The sequence below is a fragment of the Echinops telfairi genome, unplaced genomic scaffold (genome assembly GCF_000313985.2).
Source record: "Echinops telfairi isolate 266 unplaced genomic scaffold, ASM31398v2 ScPeMD7_7420;HRSCAF=8458, whole genome shotgun sequence".
Lineage (NCBI taxonomy): Eukaryota > Metazoa > Chordata > Mammalia > Afrosoricida > Tenrecidae > Echinops > Echinops telfairi.
The window spans coordinates 50,737,116-50,750,387 of record NW_022111320.1 but is presented as its reverse complement, the minus strand read 5'-3'; the positions used below and the strand labels follow the sequence as shown (position 1 = coordinate 50,750,387).

Below are 13,272 nucleotides of genomic sequence, written 5' to 3'. Positions count from 1 at the left end.
CTTTTAAATGCAGTATTCTTGGAGATTGTGCAAGTAAGCGGTTGTGTTGTAAACTGAGGGGTCTGAGCTATCAGTATTGTGGGAAAGAAAGGAAAGGACATTTGCAGTTGAAGAGAGCACTTCTCATATGAAAACTAGTGTGCAGCTTTACTTAGTCCATGTCTTGGTTTGCCCTTCGTTGCTGAGTGGAACCGCAATTACAATCAGTAGTCGTCATTAAATACGACTATTTGCACTCAAATCGATTCGGTCAAAAGCTGGTAGTTTAGAAAAATTACTCACAGAGAAGGTAAATAACAATTACACTTGTGCTTTTAATATTCCTAATTCAAGAATTTTAACTTTGTGGCTTAATCTGGTTCTTGTTGCCTTTAAGACACCCTTTTGAAATTAAAAGTTGTTTTTTTTTGAGAGGGTCAAGTGCTTTCATCATATTATAATCCTTGGCAAAAATGATGGGGGAAATACCTTTTGTTTTAAAACATTCTTTAAAATTTTTTTTGTGTAGGCGATGTAAGATAAAATAATCTATAACTCATCAAGGGTTAATGAGGGAGGAGGGGAAAAATGAGCTGATATCAAGGGCTCAAGTCAAAAGAAAATGCTTTGAAAATGATGATGGTAGCGTATGTACAAATGTGCTTGACACAAAGGATGAATGTATGGATTATGATGGGAGTGTTTAGTAAAAAAATTTTGCGTATGTAAAGAATACTTTTGCCACCCAAATGTGGCATGGACATGTACGTGATTGTTACCTTAGGCGGAATTAAATTAGTGGGGATATTGTTTTGAGCATGTGGCACAAGGGACGTTATTTGGATTAAAAATAAAGATTCGTTCTTAATGGTAAAGAATGACTTCTGAGGCTCTATTGTTACATTGTTGGTAGTTCCATCTACTCTTGATACATGGAACCCCCGGTAGCTCTTGGTGATTGTGAAAAAATACAACATGGAACATGCTTTGAATCAGGTTTTAGGCCTAGACTGATAGCCTCTGTTTTCTCCAAAGAGATCTATTCTCCTCTGTATCTGGGTGGTCTTGCAGCAGTCTAATAATGAAACAGATAATGTGTAAAAGGGTCAGTGGATGGCCTAATCCTGACTTCAGATCCTTGGGTTTTCTGGATGGACCAACTTCTTCCAGACTAAAGTTCTATCTGGTTACTGTAGGCCTTTTAAAGGCGCTTGGGTGGCACAGTGATTAAAGCACAGGACATTTGAATTCTTCAGCTGCTCTGAGGGAGCAAGATGTGCAGTCTGCTTGGATAAAGATTACTGCCTTGTACACTCTACTGGGGCACTTTGCCCCTGCTCTGATAGGGTTGCTGTGCGTCCTAACTGATGGATGTTAGTGGGTGGGTGGATAGACCTTTTTGAGTACAGATTTGGGTGAGTTGTGGAGAGACTGCTTACATCAATTAAACAGCCTCCCCTCCCTAGTATGCCTGTGTGGGTGAGTGGTGGTGGTTTTGTTATGTTTTCATGGTCCTGATTCCTTCTTAAGTCACTTAACTCTTAAAAAGTTTATCCTGGTCATGTGGCAGTGTAAGTTACTAGGCAGTGAAAGCAGGTGTATCTTGGTGTTTCCTGTCCATGGGGTGAGGTCCAAGCAGTGACAGGAGGAGCTAGGGTGCTAACTGTGGGCTGTATTAATTGTCCTAGAGCTGAAATTTGTTAACTATTAATTCAGCTTCTGAGAGGCCTGACTTGGGTTTGATGAGCTTCTGTAGATAGGACCTTGAGTTGAAGTGTATGTCTAATTCATAGTGACAAACAATATATAACCTGTAAATTTTATTGTTTTACCAGTAAATTTTAAAATGGCCAAATACTACTTGTTTTAAAAACTCCCTAATGATTCTAACCTTCCTTCTACTTCATTTATCTCTTAAGTCTAGTTAGTGGAACTCAGTTTTGCCTGCACTTTAAATTTTAAGCATATTAGTGTTAAATGTACATCTCACCATTTTCTGCTCCTTGGAGACATGCTCACTAGCAAGTATTTTTGAAATTAATAAAATTTCAAAGACAGTTTAAAGTCAGTAATTACTGTAAAGTCCCTGTTTCAAGTGTTTTCTATTTCAAGTGAGTCGTTTTAATCTCTGGTGCTGTAGCATTAAGTAAGTGATGGCCTCATATACTGGTAATTATGGTATTCATGTGACTGAAAATCTGATAGATGCTGAAGCTGCTCATTCCGGATGTTGGTTTTAGCCTGGTGATGGATGCTTCCTCCAAATAATTCTGGACACATATTTATAGCCAGTTATCAAAATGTGAGGGCTGGCTGTACAGTTCTTACCAAATGGAGCTTGGGTTTTTGTTTTATTTTGTTTGGGGGTCATAAAATGTGGGTTTATGTATATTTATCACAGTATCTTAATATTCAGGTGACGACCATAAGGCAGCTAATGCAATGGATGGCTGAAGGGAAAAGAGGGAAGATGATGTTGGAAAGGTGGCCGGGGACTAGATCGTACATGGCTTTTATAGGACCATGGGAAGTCCTTTGTGTTTGTTCTGAGATAGGAAATAATTTCTTAGCAAAAAATGACATAATCTGATACTAAACTAATAAAATTGGAATCAGTTGCTGTGAATAAGAGTAAATGTTAAATCCATTATAACTTTGAGCAGTGCTCTTAACACTATTTCTGATAAAAAAAATCAGAAGGATTTCCTAATAAGTAGAATTTCTTCATTGACTTCAGCCTGTTTTTATAAAGTCATTGATTTTCTGCCAGTTACCTTTCAGCCTGTCATTTCTCTGTGATTATTAAAAAGTAAATTAACTATAAAATAAAATTCATGGGGTGGCAGCGTAATTTTGAAAAGCATAGTAATAATGGTTGCACAACATAATGTATCCATATCACTGAATTCATTTAGAAATTGCTCAATTGTTGAACGTTCTATTATGTATATTTTCATCACAGATAAAAACAATGTTCATGGTAGCATTTAGGTAGTAGGATACCAAACTCACTGACATCGAGCTGATGCCAACTCCTCATGACCCTATAGGACAGGGTTGAACTGCCTCTTGAGTTTCCAAGACTAACTCCTTACGGGAGTAAAGTAGCATCCTGGAGCGGCTGGTGGTTTCAAATTGCTGGCCTTGCAATTAGCTCAATGTGTAATCATTACACACACACCCATAACTACTGCAATCCAGTTGATCTCTGCTCATTGCAGACCTGTCTATGTTGGGCTTCTGAAGCAGTAAATCCTTATGGAAGCAGACAGCTTTATCTTCCTTCCTTGGAGTGACTAGTGGTTGAAGTACTGTCCTTGGGTTACCTGTCCAACACTTACACGTCAGCGCCACCAGGCTGCCTTAGGGTTACAGATACTCAGTGTAAGAGTCTTCTAACCTTACTGTGTTTGGACATTTTCATAATAAAATGTTAAGGGAAATTCATTTACATAAAATTCATCAGCCTTTTTTGAGTTTTGCTCCAGAAAGGCACAGGAATTTATATTATTCAGAAAATAAGGTTGATTGTGTACATTTTTTTTCAGCCATTTCATTGACATATACTTTGCGCACAATACAATTCAGTGATTTAAATATCACAACCAGTTGATTTTGTGTATTTTGTGTTAAGTGAGAAGGGGTCAAGACTAGGTTTAAATACCTCATTCCATGATAGACATTTTCCCTATGGCTTATTTTAATTTGCTGGTGGTCTTTTCTTTCTTCCTCTTCGTTTTTATTTATTCTACTTTTCTTTTCTGGTTTCTGTTATGTTTCCCAGTGTACGAAACAGGTGGTCGCCGAGAGACAAAAACTAAGCAAGGGTCTATTGGGGATGGGGGAGGGGAGTGAGGGGGAAGTGGGAGCAAATAATGGAAGCGAGAGGCAAGAGGGAACTCGAGAACTGATTGTGATGATGTGTACACAATTCTTTTTTAAAGTTACTTAACTCTGGAAGTGGATGGTAGTGAATTTTATATCAATAAACTATGACCCGTCAGTGAGAATGTTTGTATGTATTTTCCCTTTCCTGGGGACTCTGAATTACTTCAGGGAACTTTGGGCAAGCCCAATTTACACCCTGTACTTAATTTTTCCATGTACAGCAGGTAGGCATAACTCATGGTGTTTTGTAATATTTTTATAGTGCCTTTCATCTGAGAAGTTCAAGGTACTTTGTAGAACTTCTGCCGCACAGACTGCACATCTTGCAGCACATTTGTGAGGTATGTAAATAGATACTTCTGTCGGTTTCTCTTTCCCAATGGGAGAGAGTCTTATTAATATCTGTTTTACGGAAATGTGGGTACATTTTTATGAAAATGCTTCATTTTTGATGAAAGCTTTCCAGCCAGTTGGGTTCCTCTTTGCTAACTTCCACACAGGCTGATGCCTGACATTCGTTCTGTGTTTTACAGTGGGTCGGCCTTCGCTTTCGTTGTGTGCTTTCATTGTGATCCATTTTGTGCTCTAGTTTTACCTGCCCCCTCCTCGTTACTGTACATTAAATGCTTACCCTTCGGGCTCATAAAAAGGACTTCAAAATGTTGGTGGAAAAATGGAAGTAAAATACAGTTTTTTGTTGATAGTTTTTTCACAGACTTTTTGAAAGCCACTTGTACTGAATGGATTTTTCGTAGGACACTGACGGGAGGCTGATCTCCTTTATGCTGTGTGTCACTATGCTTTTCTGCTAAAAGGGGGTCTCGGTGGAGGGGAGGGCATACCACTGAGGTCTTCTCTTCCTCCAGAATTCGGATGGCCTGTTTCCATAGCTCCCAAAGACACTCCTGACTTCTCTCCTATTCCCTTCTTTTAATGACGGTGTATCTCAGAACCTCTCTTGCTTATTATTAGTCTTTAAGGAGCTAAACTTTCGTATTACCAAGGTACTTGTCTTCTGCTAGAAAACCAACCTATTCTTTCTATCATTTTTATGCTTACACTTTTTAGGTCAAGTGGCTTGAACATCCATGCAGTTAATTGTATTGTGTATTTTTTAAAGTTTCTGACAAGTAGATGCTGACTCATAGTGGCCTCATGGGTTGCAGACTAAGCTGGTTTTCAGGCTGACCTCTCAGAAGCCTATATTCTGAGGAGCCTCTGGATGGGTGTGTTTGAACTGTCAACTTTTTGATTAGTAGCTGAGCTCTTGACTGATTGCACTATCCAGTCTTTTGTACTGTGGAGATAGCAAATGAACTCACTAGAGAATGAAGATCAGAGGACAATTCTTCCTCTTATTCGAGTAGTCAGCAGTGACACAGACTTGGAAATGGTATAGCAACCTGTCCAGGTGCTGTTCATCAACTTTACATTGGTTAGAAATAACTGGCGGTTAAAGTTTCTTCATTTAATTGATACCACAGTAGACATCCTAGTCTCACTTTGGTTACCTTTCCTGGTTCTTCTTTGACCTGAAGGAACTCTGTCAGTGGAGACGCAAACTAACTTGGGAATGCATCTTCTCTTTTGATGAGAATGACTGCCTTGTAGTAAAGGCACCTTGTGCTGTATTGGCTTTGTTCTCCTCGGCTAGTATCAAGTTGGATGGCCAAGCTAGCTTACGGCTTAGTCAGGATCCATTCATTCAACAAATAGTTGCCAAATAGCTTCCATGTACCAGGAATCTGGTTGATGGGTGGGCTCCAGGCCACCTCTGAAGAAAACAAAGGCAACACTTGCCCTCATGGAGTTTTCATTCCGGTGGGGAGACTCATCATTGACAACGTAAACAAGGTTTCTTTGGTGCAGTACAACTTAACGGATGGTAACTACCATAAGAAGAATAACATCTACAAAAGAGGTGAGGTTAAGGACAGTTTACTTACTTCAGTCAGATAGGTATTCCTTTAATACTGTTTGAGGGTGACAAAAAGTCATTGACCTGGACCACAGCAAGAAAAAACCCTGAGATACGTGTTGGACTGCTAACCGCAGGTCAGCAGTTCAAACTTACTAGATGCTCCTCAGCAGAAAGTGGAGGTTCTCTGGTCCCATGGAGATTTGTAGTCCTGGAAATCCCACATAGGGTTGTGTGAGTTGGAATCAACTCCATGACAGTGGGGTTAAGCAAAAAAGGACGGCAGAGTTCCACAAGCATGGAGAAGACAAGTGCAAAGACCTGAGAGGAGACTGAGCTTGCCGTTGTCTAGGGAACAGCAAAAAGGCTTGAATCGCTGGTGCGAAGAGAACATGGGGAAAGAGTGGAAGAAATGTAGAGGTGACCAGTTGGAAATTCGTTTATATGAAGTATTGGAGACCATTGAAGAGTTTTTATAATGGGAATAAGGTGGTCTGTGAAGATTAGACAATGGAGCCCCGTTGACCATAGTGGTTAGCAGTTCAAAACCACCAGCCACTCCACAGAAGAGGGGTCTTTCTCCTTCTGTGAAGAGTGACAATCTCAGAAATCACAGGGGGCAGATAGGTCGACCCTCTCCTATAGGGTCACCGAGCATGGACTCATGGCAGTGAGTTTGGTTTTATGAATGGAGGTTAGATTGTAGAGAGGCAAATATGGAAGCAGTGACCTAGACAAGTAAGGTTAACAATGGGATTGGTGAGAAGTGGTGGGATTCAGAATATATGAGGGGGCTTCAAAAAAAAGTAGAAATCTCACTTTTCCTATGAACTTTCTGAACCCCACTTACATTCTAAATGGGTGCTGATGGACTCTGCTGATAAATTGGAGACATGCATATCCTCTAAAGGTCCTGAGCAGGTCCCAGACATCAGCCTTATGTAGCTGCTGGCTGTAAGGGACAACTGAGCCAGGCCAGTGGCACCCTGGTATCAGTGTTGCTGATCCAGGAAACTTGAATTAACTCCTCAGTCAGAAAACAGGGTCTGGATACAGGGCAGAATGTATGCTCACTTATTTCTACATCATTACATTAAAGAAAAATAAAGTCAGATTTTTTATCATAAATATTGCATTAAGCAGGTTGTTTTATTTGACCTACATCTCTGAAAGGGAGATAACACCTATGTTGTAGCAATTTTAAGTGAATTAATGTGTGCAGTGCCTAGAGCCCATGTTTTCTCCCTGTTCAAGTAGAGTTTTCCTCTGAGATAGTGGTTCTCAACCTTCCTAATGCTGCGACCCTTTAATACAGTTCCCCATGTTGAGGTGACCCCCAACCATAAAATCATTTTCGTTGCTACTTCATAACTGTCATTTTGCTACTGTTATGAATCATCATGTATGTAAATACCTGATATGCAGGATGTAGTTTCATTGTTACAAATTGAACAGAATGAAAGTATAGCAGTTAATCACAAAAAACAATATGTAATTATATATTGTGAAATATTTATTTCTAATGACAAATAAATGAAATTTTGTCTTGAAGCATGGTGTAGCATGGGCAACAGTCTTCACGCTGGGTACTCGGATGTGGGCACATCTGCATGTGGGCGGACCCGCCTGGAGAGGGAGAGGGGAGGGGTGTCTCTTCCTAAGGCCATTGGAAATAGGGGTTTTCCAATGGTCTTGGGTGACGTCACCCCTGTGAAAGGGTCATTTGACACCCCCCCAAAGGGGTTGTGACCCACAGGTTGAGACGCGCTGCTCTAAGACATCAGTGCATTGTGTTTATCCGGCAACTGCTTGCCTTAAGAGTGACAAGGAGTTGATTGATAACCAGCATAAAGTTAATATACAGTATTCTTTGCTGCTGCCCCGACCGAATAGGAGAAAAGCCATGTTTGCTTTCCTGTTCTTGCTCTTTGTTTCTGTGTCGCTGTAGGAGTTACTGTTGCCGGTAAATCACAGCAGAGGTGAGACTGCAACAAGTGGGTGGGAAAGGCAGATGTATTGCAGGCGATATTCCCCTTCCCCCTCTGTTACCTGCCACTGCCACCTTGTATAACCAGAGGATTCTGGAACAGCTGTGTGTGTCAGGACTCGGAAACATTTATTTCCATCATGTACCTGCTCTGCATGCTTTGTGTCTCTCTTTCTGGCCTATTATGATTCATAAATTATGTACTTCACAAAGTGTTCTAATTTTAGGAAATCTGGCATCTCAACCTGTAGTTTCCTGAAACTGACAGGAAAAAGATTTTGAGCCAGTTGACTACCTTAATGCCCACCAACGCAGTCCCCACATAAGAACTGATGGTTTTTGTAAGGGAGAACAACAAAAGAATATTGACATTAAATGTTAAAACTCCAGGTTGCTTTAAAATACAGGACTACAATCACAGTTTTTGAAGGGGGGAAAACCCTTTTGTTTTCAAGCCTGTGATAGAACATTGTGCTTTCATTATGCGTACGTTGTTCTATTCCCTGGGTTCTCCTGGTGGATGTTTGTATGTGAGCAAGTCTGGTGCAGATGACTGTAGTTCTCTCTTGCTGCTGCTGTGGATCAGAGAGCAAATGTTCTGATGTTACTTTAGGGTACTTCTTACCTAACCCTGTTTGCAGCTTAGGTTTCCACAGCTTAAGGAAGTAGACTTAAGTTAAAATGGGTATTTTATCTTAAAACAGTGTTACAACTGTCCTTTTGTCAGGAGATAATTTTAGGACACGATTTGGCAGCTTTGTTGGAAATAACCATGTACATAGTTTTTTTGGAGATCTTTTCTGGGTAAAATCTCGTTAACTTTTATGGTCATTCCAAAGGATCTGTCTTTTTTCTTTTTTTAATTGTTGTTGAGACTTTTGTGGAGAACTTGTCAAAATTCAGAAAAGGAAGTTAAAGCACGTGGGCACAGGAGAAGGACTGAAACAGGTGCCCACTCTGAAGCTTACTCGCTGGTGGTCCTGGACAAGCAGTGTGGCCCGATTGTCCCCTGGTTTCCTCCTCTGTGAAAGGGGCTGGAACAGAGTGCTCTGCGGGGGTTCTCTCTTAATCCTGATGCCAGACATGTCCCTTCACCTTATGATTCAGTGTACCGTTTATAGTACTTAATAATCATACACGTGGCATTTAATTTGGAAGAGTTGTTTGCATTTGGTAGTGCCCAGAGAACTAATTCATGGAGGAAGAATTAAGGCTTTATGACTAGGCTCCTGGTACTTTATAACAGTGGTTACCAAACTGAGCTATATATTGGAGTCATCTTGGGACGTGTTTAAAGAAATCGCCCAGATGGAGGTATAACTCAACACAGTAAAATTGCCCTATTTTAAATGCCAGTTTGGTAAGTTTTGATAAATGTATACACCCATGTAATCACTAGCCAGTCAAGATATGGAACATTTCCTTCAGCAGCTTTACAATGATTTCTCTTGATTTGTGATTTTGTTTAAGTAAACATGCTTAAAATTTTATCAGTAAATATGCATGTGGTAGAAATAAAATCATTCAGCAAGGTTTACAATTTAAAAATAAATCTTTTTGATCCAGAGCATCAGGCCTCCTTTTCTCACAGTAGCATTTCTCTTTAGGTGTGGAAGCAGGGTAAGTAAAGCGTGTATCTCATACACTGAAAGAGGAGCTTGTGCAGTCTTTGCCCTTCTCGGTCTCCCAGCCGCCCGGGTTCTTGCTTCAGCCGAAACCACTGTAACTGCTTCCTGTGTGTCCTTTCAGAGATGTGGTGTCTATATATATATGTTATGGTGATTGTGGCCCCCCCCCCTTTAAATATAGGGACTATAGCAGCATGTCACACACAATTTGACTTCTTGGTCTTTCCCCTTATCAAACATTGTCTTGGGACCAGTGTAAGTGGAGAATTGGGCTGCACACAGTCAAATCCTGGTTCTGTTAACATCCATTTAAGGTTAACCGTGGAGTATTTGCATTTTAACCTAGGTGACTGTTGCCATTCGCTAGGAAACCTGAAGGTGTGTGTCCTCTGGAGTGTTTCTTTTCTCCCTTTCCCTAAAGAAGGAGCTAGGCTTGGGATGGCGCTTACTTGGCAGGAAAGGAGAGCCGATCTTCCTTCTCCTCTGCCTGCCTCCATGTGTCTGCAGCCTGCTGCGCCCCAGCTCTAGTTCATACTGGTGCAAAAAAGAGAGTCTTTGAACTGACACTGACGCTTGGCACCCGCTTGACCAAGATGGTTAAATAATGACAAGTACCAGACTTAAGCTCCTTACAAACAAACGGACAGATGGTGGCTTGGGCCCCCTTGCCAATAATTTTCCTAAGCAGTCTGTAAACAAATGATTTTGTTTTCAGTTTAATTCTCCAGATGTTTAATGATACTTCCTGTGCAACAAGCACAGTCTTACTTAGGTGGGTGAACTTGAAGTTCCTTTGGCAGGTTTCTGCCAACTGCTCTAATAGATATTTTCTTCTTCAGACTTAATGAAGCAGCAGGTGTTCCAGTCCTCTGAGCTGTATACTTAGCAAAGAGGGAGAGCCTGGCGTATGGAAGGTATTTGAGAAGGGAGTTGCTTAAGAAAGTTTGGGTTTCTTTTCAACCAGATTTGTTTGAATAAGAATTTTATTCTAGGGGGACGGACAACAGAAAAGTGGGTGAAGGGAGACGTTGGACAGTGTAAAATATGACAAAATAATAAATTATAAATTATCAAGGGTTCATGAGGGAGTGGGGAGGGAGGGGGAAAATTAGCTGATACTAAGGGCTCATGTAGAAAGCAAATGTTTTGAGAATGATTAGGGAAACAATTGTGCAAATGTGCTTGACACAATGGCTGTATGTGTGGATTGTGATGAGTTGTACGAGCCCCCAATAAAATGATTTTAAAAAAAGAATTTTATTCTAGTATTAGCTTAGTTCTTTAAGGAACTGTCTGGAGAAAAGCCTATATTTTGACCTTTATTTACAGTTTTATTTACACCTGATACTTGTGTAGTGCGGGTATTCTTTGAGCTTTTGTCTAGTCATTTGTGTTTAGATTGGGGACATAGGAAAGAAAATGTGGCTGTAAACTTTAGTGATCGTGTATTCTGGATAAGCTTCCCACATTAAGCTGTAAAACTGGCCTGCTTTCTGTAGTGAGTATGTTCTTCTAACAGTGTCTGGGGAGTCCCTGGGCGTGCAGGGAAATGAGTAAGAGCTCTACTCATGGTTGGTGATCTGAGCCTCCCCAGAGGCATCTCAAAAGAAAGGCCTGACAACCTGCTTTCTAAAATAAAAAATTTAAAAAAAGTTTATCATTTTCTTGGGAGCTCGTTTTATTACAGATATCATAATATTCCATAGTTCAGTCACATCAAGCAATATTGTATACGTGTTATAACAATTAGTTCCAAAACATTCTCCTTGACCTCCTTGATAATTCGCTCCCCTTTATTCCCTATCTACCCCCTCCCCGAACCCTTATATTATTGTTTTATATATATATTTCTTGTTCTTCTTCGCTCCCCTTGAGTGGTTTTACAGTCGTCATTGCTGTCAGGCGCCGCTTTGAAAACCTTGATGGACCCAGTTCTCTTTTGCAGCAGGACACGGGCTCCATGAGTGGAATCACCTTCACCACACTGGTTTGATTTCGACGTGGTCTCTGGGTCCAAGCTTACCTGGGTAATGAGTTCTGCCTCTGGGATCTATTGCCTTCCTTTAGGTTCCTGTCCTGACCTGACAGGTGCTCCCATTTGAATTTTCTGAACCTGACTTTTACAGGATTTTCTATCTTCTGTGTATACATCCTTGCCATAAGCTGGACCTCTTTCTCACATATGCATGCATTACTCTAAACTGCTGTGAACTGGCCTGCTGGCCTATTAGACTTACAGTTGGCTAAAATAAGAACAAATAAGTTCAGAGGGAGTACCCAAGCTAGAGTGGCACTGTGAGTTAAGCATTGGGCTGTTCACCACACAATTGGCACTTCAAACCGACCAGCTGCTCTGCTGGGGAAAGATGGCTGTCTGCTCCTGTAAAGAGTTAAAGATTCGGAAACCCTAAGGAGCAGTGTGCTTTGTCCTGTATAAGGCCACTATGAGTCGGAGTTGGCTTGATGGCAGTGAATGCATGTTACGTGTCTAAAGTTTCTGGCTATGAGGCTGTCTGCTCCTGTAGAGATGCTTACAGTGTCTCTATAGATCAGAATTGGCTCCCTGACAGTAGAGAGAAATTTATATAAGGTAGTTCTTAGGTGGTGCAAACAGTTAATGCCCTCGGCTACTAACCAACATGTTCAAATCTATCCAGTGATGTCCTCAGAAGAAAGGCCTGGCAAACAGCTCTGGATAAATCAGCCATTGAAAACCCCATGGAGCACAGTTTTCTCCTGACATATAGTGGTGTCACTGTGTATCAATGTTAACTTGATGACAACTGGCTATAATTTTATAAAGGTGATTTTTTTTTTAAGATGACTATTTGAAGTAGGGCCCTGAGAGGTAGGCCTTGCACTGTTGTACATAGTTGATCTTGTTGTAACCTTATTCTTTTAAAAATCTCTGCATAGCAAATTGGTTATATAAAATTTCCTTACTCTTTGGAAATGTATTTTTTAACAGTTTGTTGTTTGAACTCTTAACTGTGCTTGTGTGACATGGTAAGACTTAATATGATTCCTGGGCAGGAAGAAACTTTGGGTGGTGCAATGAGATGTATGATGCTAGGGGAGCACCTCAGAGGCCTGAGGAAATTTGGGAACTCAGGGAGGGTTTTCAAGAGGACTTGAAGTGACTTAGCTTTAATTATGAGGTTATCCAAGTATGCATAGTGGGATGCATTTAAGGCAGAAGAGAGGAGGAAATCATGGCTTAATTGGCTGAATGTTAGGATAGCATTGCTTTGGCAGAAGGTGGTTATGTGCTTTGGATTTTATAATTTTATAAATTTGTGTCTTATAATTTATAGCTTTTCCCTTATCTCAGTGTAACATTTTATACTCAGATTTTACCCAAAACTCTTTCTTTCCTTTCATTACTTGTGTTGACACAATCTCCAACAAAAGGAAACCTCAACAAAACCCAAGGTTGGGAGGACATTTTTTTAAAACATTTTATTAGAGGCTCATACAACTCTTATCACAATCTATACACACATCAATTGTGTAAAGCGCATTTGTACTTCATTCTCAAACATTTTCTCTCCATTTAAACCCCCGACATTAGGTCCTCATTTTTCCCCTCCCTCCCTGCTCCTCCCTCCCTTATGAGCCCTTGATAGTTTATAAATTGGTATTTTGTCATATCTTGCCCTGTCCGACGTCTCCCTTCACCCACTTTTCTGTTGTCTGTCCCCCAGGGAGGAGGTCACATATAGTTCCTTGTAATTGGTTCCCTCTTTCCTACCCACTCTCCCTTTACCCTTCCTGTTTCGCCACTCATACCACTGGTCCTGTAGGGCTCATCCGCTCTGGATTCCCTGTATTTCCGGTTCCTATCTGTACCAGTGTACATGCTCTGGTCTAGC

General features: G+C 40.7%; 1 protein-coding gene across 3 annotated transcripts in view; it reads left to right on the top strand.

Moving 5' to 3' along the window:
- Positions 1-13,272, top strand: part of RHOA (ras homolog family member A) — a 57,345-nt gene that overhangs the window by 650 nt on the left and 43,423 nt on the right. The window contains exon 2 of one of the 3 annotated variants that reach the window (XM_045297404.1): positions 4,130-4,204. The exons of 1 other annotated variant lie outside the window; for it this stretch is intronic. The gene's annotated coding sequence lies outside the window, so the exon portion shown is untranslated. Of the gene's footprint in view, positions 1-4,129; positions 4,209-13,272 lie in introns of all 3 variants that reach the window. One more of the 3 variants, XM_045297403.1, reaches the window with a different exon arrangement.